This window comes from Scyliorhinus canicula, chromosome 19, assembly GCF_902713615.1.
Source record: "Scyliorhinus canicula chromosome 19, sScyCan1.1, whole genome shotgun sequence".
NCBI lineage: Eukaryota > Metazoa > Chordata > Chondrichthyes > Carcharhiniformes > Scyliorhinidae > Scyliorhinus > Scyliorhinus canicula.
The window spans coordinates 57,130,410-57,144,703 of record NC_052164.1 but is presented as its reverse complement, the minus strand read 5'-3'; positions in this window follow the sequence as shown (position 1 = coordinate 57,144,703).

Genomic DNA, 14,294 nt, shown 5'->3' with positions numbered 1-14,294 from the left:
TTAGCAGACAGAATACACAGTGGCTTGTTGCAGCCTGCTTGTGATGCAAACTTTTTCCATTTTACCCTGCAAGCTTTGCGTTCCTCCATTTTGTATTGAGGGAATGGCCAACTTCGGTGGCTACAACAGTACTCCAAATGTGGCCTTACCAAGGTTTTGTACAGCTGCATCATCACCTCACGGCTCTTAAATTCAATCCCTCTGCTAATGAACGCTAGCACACCATAGGCCTTCTTCACAGCTCTATCCACTTAAGTGGCAACTTTCAAAGATCTATGAACATAGACCCCAAGATGTCTCTGCTCCTCTACATTGCCAAGAACCCTACCGTTAACCCTGTATTCCGCATTCATATTTGTCCTTCCAAAATGGACAACCTCACACTTGTCAGGGTTAAACTCCATCTGCTACTTCTCAGCCCAGCTCTGCATCCTATCTATGTCTCTTTGCAGCCGACAGCAGCCCTCCTCACTGTCCACAACTCCACCAATCTTCATATCATCTGCAAATTTCAAAGAGCAGTGTCTTACCATGTCCAGGTGAATGAAGCTCTCTTTGCTCCCGGAGTCGAAAAGGCAAGGCGTCTCGTGCCCGTTTACCCGGACGGTCATCATAGAGCTCCGGAGGTGCTTGGGTCGCAACTGGTCCAGGGTGACCGAGCTGAGTTGCGGGTATTTGGCGTGGTCGGAGGTGCTGGGGCGGCTCCGCGATGGCTGCCCTTGTTGATCATACGTGTTGAGCGGCGTAGCAGATGGTGGCCAAGATGGCGGCCCCCATGGATCTCACGTGTCCGGCCGCGTGGGGGAGGATGGCCAAGATGGCGGCCCTGTGAGTCGCACATGCTGTGAGGGCTGGAAGGTGGCTGCCCCCACGGATAGCACGAGGCTGATGACGCATCTGCAGGGGGCGGAGTCAGCAGACACGCTGCCACACTGCGGGGTCTGCAGGCCTGTGAGTCTGTGGATTGGGCCTGTGAGTTAGAGTTCTTGGACCTGGCCAGGCAAACTTTGGCGAAATGTCCTTTCCTCCCGCAGCTGCTGCAGTTCACATTACGGGCCTGGCAATGCTCCAGGGGGTGTTGGGACTGGCCGCAGAAATAGCAGGGTAGCCCCCATGATGGGCGGGCGGCCGCTCGGCACAGTCCTGGGATAGTCTTTGGTCGGGGGTCCACGAGAGGGTCGCGTAGTCAGCCGGGAACACGTTAGTGCTCTGGAACTTGACTTCCAGAGAGGAGGCTAACTTTACCGTCTGATCCACGTCCAGGGCCCGCTTTTCGAGTAGGAGCTGTCTCACATAGTTGGACTGAACTCCCGCCACGTAGACGTCTCGGACGGCGAGTTCCATTTGTTGAGTGGCTGTAACGGCCTGGTAGTTGCAGCTGCATGCGAGGATTTTGAGGTCGCGTCTTCTAGCGATTCCCCGGGACGCTGGCGGTGAATGGTGAGGATGTGTCGCGCGTAGATCACGGGCCGTACATAGAGGCATTCGAGCATCACGAGGGTGTCTGTGTGGGAGGAGGCCCCGTCGAGTTGAACAGAGATTTGATGGCTCACCTGTGCATGGAGGAGGCTCAGCTTCTGTTCGTCGGTGACGGAAGGCGTGGAGAAAGCTGCGAGATAGGCCTTGAAGCAGCAGAGCCAGTTGGGAAAAAAATATTTTGCCTCCGCGGCCTGCGGATCGAGTTGCAGTCGGTCAGGTTTGAGGGCCGATTCCATAGTTGCGTTTAAGTTGATTAAATTGATGCGACCATCAATTCACTCGAGACATGAGTAGAAGTAAACCATCGCTTTAATCAATTTAGAACAGTGCCTGCCTGCGACTGAACCAATACTGAGAACCGCCTACAGGTCCACTGCTCTTTACACATCCCTTCAAGGGGAGGAACCATGGGCGGAGCCCGTACATGCCCCAACATGTTCCCCTATGGATAATGCCATACAATGGCCCATAGGAGAAGCCCACAAGGGCAACAGTATAGCACAGATACAAATACAAGGGCAATAGCACAGATACAAATACACTGGTGGATTATTGGTATAATACATTCACCACAGGGTGGAGGTGTGTGCTAGAATGGGGTGCTCTTTCCAAGGGCCGGTGCAGACTCAATGGGCCGAATGGCCTCATTCTGAACTGTAAATTCTATGATTCTATGAAAGTCATCACTAACCTGAGGAGGGGCACACTCACCCTTGAAAAAGGAAGGCCATAATTTGATTAGCTAGTGGATTACTTTCTTTCTTATTCTCCAAAGATATGAAATTAATCTAAGGAGCTGGGAAATTAAAAAAAAAAAATTAAAAATAAGGATTAAATAAAATATTCAATTAACTTCCCTATGTTATACAGTAATGACATCGACAGAAGGGAAATGGGTAGCTGCTAAATCTCTTTTTTTATGTAGTAAAGTATTTATTAGCAATAGTAAAGCATATTATCTAATGGATAGAGGAATGACAGGACAGCTCCAACCTCGGTGTGGGAGCTCCGGGACACTTCTCATAGCTTCAGGGTATGAAGGGAGAAAGGGAATGGGTGACTTCAGGCAATCAAGAAGAAATCATCAGATAGTGGGGGAATGAAGAAGACTAGGAAAGCAATAGTGTTAGGGATTTGATCGGGAAACAGATAGGCGTTTCTGTGGCTACAGGCGTGAATGATATGTTGTCTCCCTGTTGCCTGGGTCAAGGATGTCACTGAACAGTTGCAGAGCATCCTAAGGTGGGAGATTGAATAACCATTAGATGTGGTCCATATTGGTTAAAAATGGCATAGGTAGGAATTAGGATTTAGAGTTACAGTCAGAATTTAGCCAACTAGGTGGGAAACTGGCAATCAGTACATATAGGACCACAATAGTAGTAATCTCTGGATTACTCCCAGTACCATACACAGGTGAAAATAGGAGAATAAAACAGGAAAATGCATGCCTGATAGAATAGTTCTGGAGGAAGAGCTTTAGATTCCTGGGAGATTGAGAGCAGTTCTGAGAGAGATGGGACCAATACAGATTGCCACCAAACAGAACCAGGAGCAAATTCGTCATGCGGATATTTGCTTGTACTATTGTAGAAATTTTAAACTAACCTGGCATGGATGTGAGAGACTAAATCAGTTAGGGTTAGGGATCATTGGAGTTTAGAAGAATCTGGGTGGATCTTGTAGAAACTTAGAAAATTCTGACAAAATTAGATAGCGTAGGTTCAGAAAGAATGTTCCCGATGGTGGGGGAGTCCAGACCTAGGGGTCATAGTTTGAGGATAAGGGATAAACCTTTTAAGACTGAGGTGAGGAGAAATTTCTTAACCCAGAGAGTGGTAAATCTGTGGAATTCACTACCACAAAAAGTAGTTGAAGTGAAAACGTTGTGTAATCTCAAGAAGGAATTAGATATGGCTCTTGGAGATAAAGGGATCAAGGGATAGGGGGGGATAAGGTGGGATATTGAACTCGAAGGTGTATTGAACTCGATGATCAGCCATGATCATAATGAATGGAAAAGCAGGCTTGAAGGGCCAAATGGTCTCCTCCTGCTTCTATTTTCTATGTATGTAGGAATCAGGGGCAGTATTAGTGAGCAATACCAAGATGCACAGAATACTGGGAGATAGATAGCACGAGAGTTAGAAATAGTAAGTTTCAGAGTGAGGGGGAAAGCAATAAAGTTTGAATTAGGGCTGATGAAATGCAAAATACCACCTTTGCTGAGATTCTGAAGTAAAAACAGGTGCGGGGAAAAACTCAGCAGATCAGGCAGTGTCTGTGAAGTTCGTGGCCAGAACTTTCCAGCTGTTCACGCCAGCGGGATTTTCCGGTCTCGCCGGCGGCACACTCCCTCCATGGGTTTCCCAGAAGCGAGGGGTGCATTGAACAGAAAACCCCATTGACAACGGTGGGACTAGAAGATCCCGCTACTGGCCAATAGCAGGCAACCTGCGGCGTGTCACTCAGTAAATCCTGCCCAATGTTTCTCATTCAATATGACACTTTTTCAGAATTTAAAAAATGTGACTTCTGGTAGCAGCCATGAAATGAGTGGTCGCTCATTTGGTGGCTCCAGCTCCAGGTGGATTTTTTTGACCCTTCCCTACCCGTATTAAGGTTTTTTTGAGGGCAACAGTTGTGTGAGTGCACAGGGAAGGTAATGCTCATCTGGTGAGTTGTGCCACGAGAGAGAGAGAGCAGCTGGAGCAGGAAGGTTTTCGTGGTGTGCCACAGGCGGGGGACAGTGGTCGACAGAGCAGCTGGTGGAGTTTTTGAACAGAAAATTCATCAGCAGTGGAAAGAGGCTTTGGAAGACCTGGCTAAGATGGTGGAGCCGCTCAGAGCTGCGATTGAGAGAGTGGAGCAGAGGTTGGTGGCTCAGGGCCTGGCGATTCAGAAGGTGGATGAGGTGGTGGGGAGCAGATGAGAGACGCATTAGAGACGTAGTTGGGGATGGTTTTGGAAGAGACTGATCGAGAAATTAGAGGACCTGGAGAACCGCTCCAGGAGACAGAGCCTGAGGACTGTCGGGATGCCTGAGGGCATCAAGGGAGTGGAGGCCGCCAAGTATGTGGCGAGGATGCTGGAGAAGCTGATGGACGGACAGGACATTGAGGAGGAGGCCGTAGGTGGGGGAGCTGCCGAGAGCGTTGGTGGTGTGGCTCGATTCTTGGGCAAAGAAAATATCTTGAAATGGATGAGGCAGACCAGGAAAGGAGTGAGCTGCGGGTCTACCAGGATCTTGGTGTAGAGTTGGCGAAGAGGAGGGTCGGGTTCAACTAGATAAAGGCCACCCTCTTTAAGAAAGAGGTGAAGTTTTGGGTTTTGTAGCCTGCCCGCTTGTGGGTTACACATCAGAAACAGGAGTTTTATTTTGACTCGCCAGAAGAGGCGATGGACTTTATGAGGGACCATGGACTGGGAGGAATGTGAGGACACTGAACTTTGGAGAGGAGATTTGTGTTCATTGTAAAGTGTACAGGGTGGTGGGTACTTTGGGGTAGGTTTTAATGGCGGAAGAGGCGATGGTGAGTATGCTTTTTGTTTTTATTTGTTCCCGCTTCTCCTCCACCGTAGCGAGCATCCATTCGAGCTCTGCATCTGTGAACCTCGGTGTTGCTCTCCTCATGATATCACCTTGGCTGGAATGAAGGTGTGTGGGGAGTGGAGTGCTTATAAGCAGCTCCAGCTTGTCAAGCTCCAGTGCCAATTCCAATCTCAGTAAATCCGATGGTGGCGCTAATGAGAATTGCACTAGTTTCATGTGGGCAGTGTGTTGGCCCAGTAGCATGTCCTGATTTTCTCCTGGGATGGCCACGTCCCGATTACAAAATGGACACTTTGCAAAGAATGCAGGGAATGGACAATACTGAGAATGCAAGCAGGTGCAAAGTTTGTCTGTTGATTGGAGCTGTACTCCCAGACAAGACCGATACTGCAAAGCCATTACCATACTAATGAGCCATCTCCGGGGACTAAAGGGTAACATTTAAGTAAACGATACTAAGGCAGACACCCCGGCGCCAGAGGAGACTAGAACAAAGCAGGCCAATGGCCAACTAGGACACGCCCAGCAATCAGGGCACCCACCCCTTTATTGGAGGAAATCGATAGGAACAATCATGATGCGGTCCAATTAATTGGAGCCAAGTTCAAGGCCCGCCCAAAAACGCGCGAAGCCCCCTTTTGGTATCAGCTAGGACTTACCTAGCAGCTGCACCAGAACAAATGGCTGTTTAGCACAGGGCTAAATCGCTGGCTTTGAAAGCAAACCAAGCAGGCCAGCAGCATGGTTCAATTCCCGTAACAGCCTCCCCGAACAGGCGCCGGAATGTGGCGACTAGGGGCTTTTCACAGTCGTGTCGCGTCTTTTCGGCCGACGTCACTTCGTCCAACGACACTTCGTCCACGTCTTTTGGTCCAACGTCTTTTTGTCCACCCGTCTTTTGGTCCAACGTCACTTCGTCCAATTATCCAATTATCTCTCCACCGATCGCGGGCCCATGGCACCCTTGGCACGGCCGTGGTACTGCCGTGCCAATCGGTGCCATGGTTATAAAAAGCGAGTTGTTCCCGCCGTTTTTACGAACGGCCAGACCAGGTGTGTTTGCCGTTCGTAAAAACAGCGTAAAGGGCTGGGACTTCGGCCCATTGAACAGCTGTGAATCGCTGCCGGCCGTAAAAAAACGGCGGCAGCGATTCGTGTCGGGAGTTGGGCGAGGGGGGGGGGGAGAATAGCGGGAGGACGGGAAAAATGTCGGGAAGGCCCTCCCGCTATTCTCCGACCCGTCGTGGGGGTCGGAGAATTTCGCCCCACATTTCTGGGTAGATACCAGTGTTATTGCTGTTGTGGAACAGTTTGGCTAGGGGCTAGACCCCTGGTGTACAAGTCTTCACTACTATTGCTCGAATATTATTAGCACCCATAACCTTTGCTGTATCCAGTGCCTTCAACCATTTCTTGATACCACATGGAGTGAATTAATTTAGCTGAAGATGGTGCTGCAGGCAGGATAGCGACTGGAAAACAGTACTTCTTTCCTCTCACCAGCTTTCCTTAAGCAGAATTATTTTTAAATAGACTATAGTGTCTTTTACCATGCCTTTGGTTTGGGAAATCCAATTTACTAATAACCTACAGCAAACTAATGCTATGATTACTTCAGAAGGTTAGTTTACTTCATGTTCAAAATCCAAGCGAAGAGCATTTGCAAATTCATATTTCTCGGCACACACACAATACAGCTGGGATAGAATAAAAGAGTTTTACAACTATCGATATATACCCATTTGGAAACAAATGAACTCATTAGCGATAGAAAGCATGGTTTTGTGAAGGGGAGGTCGTGCCCCACTAACTATTTTTTAATCTTTTAAAAAGAATTTAGAGCACCCAATTTATTTTTTCCAATTAAGGGGCAATTTAGCTTGGCCAATCCACCTAGCCTGCACATCTTTGGGTGGTGGGGGCGAAACCCACGCAAACACGGGGAGAATATGCAAACTCTACATGGTCAGTGGGACCTTGATGCCGTGAGGCAGCAGTGCTAACCATTGCGCCATCGTGCTGCCCGTGCCTCACTAACTTGATCGAGCTTTTTTTTTAGAAAACATTTTATTGAGGATTTGTAATTTTCAGTTTAACAAATTAACATTCTAAACAGCCGAGCGACCTGACACACGCAACAATATTACAATAACATAACCAACTACACCCCCTGCCCTAGCTCCTAACTACCCGTATATCAGATTCCTTGTGTCTTATTTTACACTGCCATGTCTGTCATTTTTCTCCCCCCTTCCACCCCTTTTCTGCTGATGTTCAGTTTTCCTCAAAAAAGTCAATGAACGGCTGCTACCTCCGAGCAAACCCCTGAATTGAAACTCTCAAGGTGAACTTAAACTTTTCCAGCCTGAGAAACCCTGCCATGTCACTAACCCACACTCCTGACTTTGGAGGCTCCAAGTTCCTCCATCCCAGTAAATTCCGTCTCCAGGCTACCAAGGGGGCAAAGGCCAAAACATCGGCTTATCCACCCCCGTGCCCTCGGATCCTCTGATACCCCAAATATTGCCATTTCTGGACCCTTCCTTCCAGGACCTCTGACATGACGTCCGCAAATCCCTGCCAGAATCTCCTCAACTTCGGACATGCCCAGAACATGTGCACGTGGTTCGCCGGGTTACCCCCACACCTATCTTCCACTTCCTCAAAAAACTTACTCATCCGGGCCACAGTCATATGAGCCCTATGAACCTTGAACTGGATCAGTCTAAACCTGGCACACGATGAGGATGAATTGACTCTCTTCAAGGCCTTTTCCCATAGTCTGACTTCCAACTCCCCTCCCAACTCCTCCTCCCACTTCCTCTTCACCTCCCCGAAAGGGAACTCTTCCCATTCCATCAACTCCTAAACCCTCACCTCCTCAACCCCCATTTTTGACATCACCTTACCCTGTAGTCCCCTTAGGAGGAGGCGAGGAAAGCTTGGAAACTGCCTGCAGGTACCGAAACCCGTTCCCACCCGGCAACACAAACTCCTCCTCTAATCCCTCCAGGCTCGGGAAGCCCACCTGAATGAAGAGATCCCCAAATCTCTCAGTCCCTGCCCGCTGCCACCTCCTAAAACACACATCCAGCCCTCCCCCGGGACAAAACAGTGATTATCACAGATCGGTGACCACACTGACAATCTCATGTGCTATCTCCATTGTCCCCACACCCTCAGGGTTGCCACCACCACTGGGCTTGAGGAGTGTCAAGCTGGCGAGAATGGCAGGGGCGCCATTAGTAAAGCCTCCAAACTCGTACCCTTGTAAGATGCCACCTCCACTCGCTCCCACACTGACCCCTCCCCCACTACCCACAGTCATGAGAATGTCGCTTTAAGAAATGTTTGGCTGCTCATGTTACTGCAGTGATGTCAGAGGGTGGGTGGAGCTGAGCTCTGGCTCTGCTATTTAGCTTCATTTTGAGTAAAGCTTGGGTGTGTCTGTGTCTTTTTGGTTTTGTTTTCAGTGTTGGAGCTGAAGCCAGACAAAGCAGGTGTACTGCTGTTATCTCTGCCATGAGAAGACTATCTCTTGATCATTTGGTGGATTCAGAATTATAAATGTTCTGAGTAGTGACTTTAACCTGATGTGCTTTGTTAAAGGTAATGTTTTTTGTAAGTCTTCTGGATGTTAAAATTACAGCGTAAGCATTACTTAGTGTTGTATTCTTTGGGGGTTGTATTTGAATTAATGGTTACTAAGATGTTCACTGCATGTTTTAAAAAGGTTAACTTGAGTTCATAGAATAAACATTGTTTTGCTTTAAAAAATACTTTTCTGCTGTGACACACCTGTAGAGTGGGCCGTGTGCTCCCCATACCATAATCTATTAAAGGTTGTGGGTCAGGTGAACTCCATGATACACTTTGGGGTTCTCTAAACCATGGGCCATAACAAATTGGGGGCTCGAGGGGGATAAAAGTCTATCTATTGGATTGGCTTAGTGAACTTAAAGACAGTGAGGAGTGAGCATATTGTGGTTGCTTTTCAGGTGTGGTATTCTAGTTTAAGTAGGGAGTGTGTTGTGGGCAACTGCTCTTTCAGAGGCTCAAACGTTTTTGGGGGTGGAGACAGTCACACGCAGTACCTTACGGACAGAGACTAAAAGCAGACTGTTAGATTTGGCAAAAACATTGCAGTTAACATTACCTGACAAAATGCGAAAAGATGAGGTAATTATGGGGTTGGCTAAGCGTTTAAAGTTGCCTGAGATACAGTTTGACTCATTGGAAATTACAAAAATTCAGTTACAAATTAAACAAATGGAACATGAGAAAGAATTAAAGCAGCTTGAATATGAAAGAGATGGAGAGGAAAAAGAGAAAGGGAGATACAAATCAGGGAAAAAGGTAAAGAGAGAGTTTGAACTTCAGAAAATGGCCATGAAACATGACAGTCAGTTAAAATTGGCAGGCATAAAGGGAAACGTACAGTTGGATGTTCATGATGAGGATAGTGAGAGGATAGTCATAGTCGAAGGCTTGGTGGGGATCTATTTAAATATGTCCAAGCATTGTCAAGGTTTGATGAGAATGAGGTAGAAGCCTTTTTCATTTCATTTGAGAAGGCAGCTAAACAAATGAAATGGCCACAGGACATGTGGGTATTACTGATTCAAACAAAGCTGATAGATGGGGCTAGTGAAGTGTTTGCATTACTACTGGACGAGGTATCTGGGACGTATGAGGAGGTGATGAAATCCATCTTAGGTGCATACGAACTAGTGCCTGAAGCCTACAGACATTTTAGAAATTTAAGGAAAGAATTTGGTCAAACATACATGGAGTTTGAAAGGATCAAACAGAGTAATTTTGATAGGTGGATAAGAGCTTTGAAAATAGACCAAACGTATGAAGCTCTGAGAAATTATACTTTTGGAGGAGTTTAAAAATTCAATTCCTGATGTACTGAGAACTCGTGTGGAAGAGCAGAGGGTTAAACTGTGAGGTTAGCAGCAGAAATGGCAGATGATTATGAATTAGTTCATAAATCAAAGCTTGGTTTCCGACATCAGTTTCAGCGGTGGGGGATAGAAACTGGGGACATTTGAAATACTCAAGTGGTAAAGGTAAAGATGATCTAATGGGAGATAATAAGGAGAGTGTGCCTCAGGTTAAAAAGGAAATCCAGGAGGGTGGAAAAGAAATGAAAAGTTTCAAATGTTTTCACTGTAATAAACTAGGCCATGTAAAGTCAGTGTTGGTGGTTGAAGAAAAGTACAGGGAAGGCTGATGTGGTAAAACAGGATAAGGCAGTGGGATTTGTTAAAATGGTAAAGGAAAGCCCAAGTGAAGCGAAGGAGGTGCAAAAGATTGGACAGCCTGATGAAGCAGTGATTGATAAGAAGGTGCCAGAACTCTTTAAATAATTTACTTGTGTGGGTAAAGTTTACTCATGTGTATCAGGAGGAGCAGGTAAAGAACTCACAATTTTAAGAGATACGGGAGCTAGTCAATCTTTGATGGTAAGAGATGAGGAGTTATATAGTTTGGGAAGAATATTGCTAGAAAAGGTGGTAATGTGTGGAATTCAGGGTGAGAGGAGTGGTGTTCCATTATATAAGGTAAGATTGGAAAGTCCAGTGAAGAGTGGTGAAGTGGTAGTAGGAGTAATAGAGAAACTATCTTGTCCAGGAATACAGTTTATCTTGGGTAATGATATAGCTGAATCCCAGGCGTGAGTGATGCCTACCATGGTTGATCAGCCAGTGGAAAATCAGACAACTGAAGTGTTGAAGGATGAATATCCTGGGATTTTTCCGGATTGTGTAGTAACAAGGTCGCAAAGTCACAGGTTAAGACAAGAGGAAAAATCAAAGAGTGAAGATGAAGTTGAAGTGCAATTATCAGAACCGATGTTTGATCAGATGGTTGAAAGCGAACAAGAACAGGTGGAGGATGAGGCGGCTATTTTTAGTTCAGGAAAATTGGCGGAGTTACAACAGAAAGATGTAGAAATACAGAAAGCATATACGGAAGAGGAATCAGAGTGTTATTAAGGGCAGCAGGGTGGCATGGTGGTTAGCATAAATGCTTCACAGCTCCAGGGTCCCAGGTTCGATTCCCGGCTGGGTCACTGTCTGTGTGGAGTCTGCACGTCCTCCCACTGTGTGCGTGGGTGTCCTCCGGGTGCTCCGGTTTCCTCCCACAGTCCAAAGATGTGCGGGTTAGGTGGATTGGCCATGCTAAATTGCCCGTAGTGTCCTAATTAAAGTAAGCTAAAGGGGGGTTGTTGGGTTACGGGTATAGGGTGGATACGTGGGTTTGAGTAGGGTGATCATGACTCGGCACAACATTGAGGGCCGAAGGGCCTGTTCTGTGCTGTACTGTTCTATGTTCTATGTACCGTAAAAGTAATGTCTTGATGAAAAAATGGAGACTTCTACATATGGAGGTGGATTAAAAGTGGGCAGAGGTTCATCAAGTAGTATTGCCGGTAGGGTATAGAAAGGAGGTGTTGCGAGTTGCACATGAGGTACCAGAGGGAGGTCATTTGGAAATAAGGAAAACTCAAGCTAAAATACAAAAACATTTTTATTGGCCTGGACTACATAAAGATGTAGTTCAATTTTGTCAATCGTGTCATACATGTCAAGTGGTAGTAAAACCTCAAGCAGTGATAAAACCAGTGCCCTTGATACCCATTCCAGCATTTGAGGAACCTTTTACACGGGTTGTAATTGATTGCGTAGAACTGCTTCCTAAAACGAAAAATGGGAATCAATATCTTTTGACGATAATCAATGTGTCTACTAGATTTCCAGAGGCCATTCCAGTACATAATATTACAGCTGAAGATTGTGGAGGAGTTACTTAAATTCTTTACGAGATATGGACTACCCACAGAAGTACAATCGGATCAAGGATCAAATTTTACCTCAAGGTTATTCAAAGAAGTTATGGATAGATTAGGAATAAAATAATTTAAATCAACTACATACCATCCAGAATCGCAGGGATCGTTAGAAAGGTGGCATCGGACATTAAAGACAATGTTGAGGGCTTATTGTCAAGATTATCCAGAGGATTGGGATAAAGGAATTGCTTTCGTACTGTTTGCAATTAGGGATGCACTAATGAGTCAACCAAATTCAGCCCTTTTGAACTAATTTTTGGTCATGAGGTAAGAGGGACACTTAAGTTGATCAAGGAAAAATTGGTGAGTGAGAAATCGGAACTTACATTATTGGATTACTTGTCAAATTTTAGGGAACGATTAAATAGAGCAGATGAATTGGTTAGACAACATTTAAAAGTTGCACAAAATGTGATGAAACGGGTAGCGGACAAGAAATCCAAAGTTCGTAGTTTTTCCAGTGGAGATAAAGTTTTAGTATTGTTACCAGTCGTAGGTGAACCTTTAAAAGTAAGCTTTTGTGGACCTTATCAGATTGAAAGGAAATTAAGTGAGGTGAATTATGTGGTTAAAAACACAAGATAGAAGGAAGACTGACCGAGTGTGTCATGTGAATATACTTAAAAGGGACTTTGAAAGGGAAGGAGAGAAAAAGGAGGTTTTAATGATTTTAACTCAAAGTGAAGAACCAAATCCAGATGACTGTGAATTTGACATACCTCAAATTAAATGGAAAATGAGGATGTTCTTAAAAATTGGGATAAATTGTTGAGTTACCTTCCAGAGAAAAAACGAACTGGCCTGAAAGAGTTATTGATATCATGTGGGCAAGTTTGTGGAGATAAATTGGGAAGTACTAAAATGACTATACATGATGTAGATGTGGGAAATGCTGTTCCAATCAAACATCCATATAGACTTAACCCTTTAAAATTGGCACAGGTTAACAAAGAGATTGAAAGTATGTTTAAAAATTGTATAATTGAAGTGGGTTGCAGCCAATGGAGCTCAACCATAGTGATGGTGCCTAAACCAGACGGTACCCAACAGTTGTGTGTGGACTATAGAAAGGTTAATACAGTTACAAGAACAAACTCTTATCCTATCCCACATTTGGAGGATCGCATTGAGACAGTGGGACAATCAGCTTTTATTTCCAAATTGGATTTACTTAAAGGTTACTGGCAGGTACCTTTATCCGAAAGGCCGAAGGAGATTTCAGCTTTTGTGACTCCAGATGGTATATACCAATTTAATGATTCCTGGGCGGAGAAGTGGCAGATGGAGTTCAATCTGGGCAAATGCGAGGTGATGCATTTTGGAAGATCCAATTCGAGAACGAACTATACGGTAAATGAAAAAGCCCTGGGGAAAATTGATGTACAGAGAGATCTGGGTGCTCAGGTCCATTGTACCCTGAAGGTGGCTGTGCAGGTCGGTAGAGTGGTCAAGAAGGCATAAGGCATGCTTTCCTTCATTGGAAGTGGTATTGAGTACAAGAGTTGGCAGCTCATGTTACAGTTGTATAAGACTTTGGTTCAGCCACTTTTGGAATACTGCGTATAGTTCTGGTCGCCACATTACCAAAAGGATGTGGATGCTTTGGAGAAGGTGCAGAGGAGGTTCACCAATATTTTGCCTGGTATGGAGGGCGCTAGTTATGAAGAGAGGTTGAGTAGATTAGGATTATTTTCATTAGAAAGACAGAGGTTGAGGGGAACCTCATTGAGGTCTACAAAATCATGAGAGGTATAGACAGGGTGGATAGCAAGAAGCTTTTTCCCAGAATGGACGACTCAATTACTAGGGGCCACGAGTTCAAGGTGAGAGGGGAAAAGTTGAAGGGAGATATGCGTGGAAAGTTCTTTACGCAGAGGGTGGTGGGTGCCTGGAACGCATTGCTGGCGGAGGTGGTAGAGGCGGGCACGATAGCGTCATTTAAGATGTATCTAGACAGATACATGAATGGGCAGGGAGCAGAGGGATACAGATCCTTAGGAAATAGGCGACAGTTTTAGATAGAGGATCTGGATCGGCGCAGGCTTGGAGGGCTGAAAGGCCTGTTCCTGTACTGTAATTTTTCTCTGTTATGCCATTTGGCATGAAAAACACCCCAGCCACATTTCAACGGTTAACTAAGAAAGCCGTTTCAGGATTACCCAATTGTGCGGTATACATCGACGATCTGGTAATTTTCAGCCAGACATGGAAAGAACATTTACAACATCTGATGGAGTTATTCGATCGACTTCAGGAGGCGGGTTTGGAGATAAACCTAGCCAAAAGTGAATTTGGAAAAGCCCAAGTCACTTTCCTTGGCCATACAATCGGACAGGGTCAAATGGTCATACGGGATGTGAAAACAACAGTTATTGAGTGGTTTTCAATACCCCCAAGACT